This window comes from Echinops telfairi, unplaced genomic scaffold (assembly GCF_000313985.2).
Source record: "Echinops telfairi isolate 266 unplaced genomic scaffold, ASM31398v2 ScPeMD7_3533;HRSCAF=4204_0, whole genome shotgun sequence".
NCBI classification, from domain to species: Eukaryota; Metazoa; Chordata; class Mammalia; order Afrosoricida; family Tenrecidae; genus Echinops; species Echinops telfairi.
Genome location: NW_022107431.1, coordinates 17,002,739 through 17,005,789, shown reverse-complemented (window position 1 = coordinate 17,005,789; position 3,051 = coordinate 17,002,739).

Here is a 3,051-nt window from a genome sequence, read left to right as displayed (position 1 = left end):
CCCAGCTCCCCCTATCCCAATGGGAACTGTCGGTCCCGTTGTTTTCTCCTCCAGATTGTTCATCCAGCCTATCTTATTTAGACAGGGCCTGCAGAGATAATAACATTCACAAAAACAAGACAGAGCAAAACCAAGCCACAATATACAACAAAACAACAATAACCACCACAAACCACTGACAAAGAACAAATCAAAACACAACAAGAAAGAAAAGCTTGCAGTTAGTTCAAGAATCATTTGTTGGCTTTTAGGAGTGTTTTCCAGTCCAGTCTGTTGGGGCACCACGTCCTGACCCCAAAGTCCACCTTCAGCCTTCCCTGGGGACCTTGCCACTCCATTCCCTTGCTGTTTTGTTGTACCCCCTTAGTGTTTTGCCTCGGTATGGCGGGATCAGATCGGGTGCAATTCCCACATTGTGTTTCTGGTGCTGTCCCCTGCAGGGCCATGGGTCAGTGAGGGGCGTCATGTCTCATAGTGCGGCTAGCCATGTGGTCCTTTCTGTGGACTGACTGCTCTAATTGGGAACATCGCCCTCAAGGCCTGGTGGGCCAGGATGTGCTCCAGTCTCTCCTTCTCCCTCTTCATCTGTTCCCATGTGCTCCGATCAGATATGTCCCTCTCCCGGATCAGCTCCTCATTTTTGCCCCTCCCTCCTTGCCCGCCCCCCCTCACGACCCCTTGATAATTTATAAATTATTATTATTTTGTCATGTCTTAAACTGTCCGATGGAGGGTTTAGTCTAATACATTTATAATGCTAGTGAAAATGTACAGTGCTCTAGTACAGTCAACAAATGGCAGATCAGGTGAAGTGCTGTATGAGTGCCAAATTTAATCAATGATTCATTCCAGTGGAATGGTTTTAAAATTTAAGTTCACAAGTCAGGAAAACCATTTATTATTTAGAGGTACAAGTTGTTTTAGCTATTGTTCAGTAATGAAACTTATTTTCCCTTTAAAGAGCCCTGGTGGTATAGCGGCTTACGTGTTGGGCTGCTAACTGAAAGGTTGGCAGTTTGAATACAGTTACTGGTATTCCTAGGAAGAAGATGAAGCTGTCTGTCTGCTTCTGTAAAGATTTACCTCCTGGGAATCCTGGTGGTGGCAGTTCTACTCTGTCCTGTAGGGCGCACAATGGTTGGAGTCAACTTGATGGTAGTAGCAGAGGTCGGGGAGTGGGGGGCGAGGGGTGGTATAGTAAGAAAATTTTTTAACAGTTTTATTGGCACTTCATCCACATAATTTTTTAAATATAGATTAGAGCACCTGGTTAATCCCTGACCTTTTAGAACAAGTCACACTACTTTCATGAGTTGAAGAAATATAATAAATTTACAAATTGCTTATCTTCAAAAGTAACCAAAGCATAAGCAAAATACAAAGAGGTTTCGGAATAACAAAAATGGTGCATCTCCTTAGATGTAGTACTGTTAGTGCAGTGCCCAACCTGACCAATCCTGGACGGCAGGCCTGGACAGGAGCACAGGTGGGTAGGGGAAACATGGCAGAAGAAGGCACTTTATATCAAGAAGTAATTTCATATCAAGGAGGCATCCGAGCCTAGTTCAACTCAAGTTCATGGGTCCGTTGCTAGCCGGGGACCTCATCAGAGTCCTGCAGCTGCAGGCTGATGCCACAGGCTGGTGGGTGCAGAGTCGCATGGATCCAAGGGCTGAGGAAACACGGGGAGCCCACCCTGGGAGGCACACATAGAGTTCCAATGCAGCCCAGTGAGGAGAAAAGCCAAGTGAGAGAGAAAGAGAGAGGCTGACTCTCACTGTCTTTCTTACCAAAAAGGCCACAACACCCCCCAAGGTGGCATCGCCAGGCTATCACCTGACTGACAGGTTGGACTCCACCTATACCTCCACATAGGTACCATGAACTTGACAAAAAAATCCAACCGCCACAGACCCCTTCCCAGTAGTTGACATTTACAGGGACTGGCTGGGGCATCTGTCTATTGATGGATTAAAAACCCTAGAAAATGGAAGTTCAGAAGAGGCTTCCTGATTTTCCATTGGACATGTGGCCCTGTCCTGAGAACTTTCTGGAAGAGCTATAACCCAGTGAAGGGTTGCCACACTGAGTCGGTATCCCTGACGACCAAGACAAAGAGCAGCTAGGACAGCAGAGCCGAGAGGCAGAGAAAAGTGGTGTGGCAATAGTGTGAGTACTCGGGACCACACGTGGTCATGGTTTAGCAATCTGTGGTCCAGCAGTCAGTGGCAGTGGACACAGTTGGCCCACAACGCAGAGGGCAGTGGTGGCAGCTCAGTCTGCCGTGGAGCTGGCCTCCTCCGGGTAGGTGGTTGCCAAGGGAGAAAAAGCTTGGGTGCATATATAGGGGTTAACTGTAAAGTTTGGGTGCATATACAGGGGTTAACTGTAAAACAGTTTTGCCTTGAGAGCTGGGGTGAGGCCTGACTAACTCTTGTCTGGCGCTGGCCCAGAGTCATCCCTAAGCTGCTGCTTGAGAAAGATAGAGAGAGGGGTTTGGGGAACATAGCTCTGCTGCATCTGGTCTGATCTGATGGCACACTTGCTGACCCCAGCCCATGACTTGCCTGCTTGGTGACATAGAAATGGCCATGGGCAATTTGGGAAGGGTAAGCATGTCCCCTTTTAGACATAAGCAAGTTCTCTACGGTAGATGATAAAGGGGATACTTGTTAGGGGTGAAGGGAACTAGCTCCCCCTCAAATCTGGTTCGCTTGCTTACAGTTTGTTTTCTATAAGTAATCTGTTCTTGTTTACTGTTTAAATAGTAACAACAGCTTTCAATCACCAACACTGTGTAAGCATCTTGTATGTAGGCTCCAATGGGTTCAGAGTAGAGCCTTCACCAAGGACTCTCGTGCTTGCTAGGGCTTTAGAGGGATAGTCTGTGTATATGTTTACACACACACACACACACACACACACACACACACACACACACACCGCTCAGGAGCCCTCACCCAGGACTCTCGTGCTTGCTAGGGCTTTAGAGCGATAGTCTGTGTATATGTTTACACACACACACACACACACACACACACACACACACAC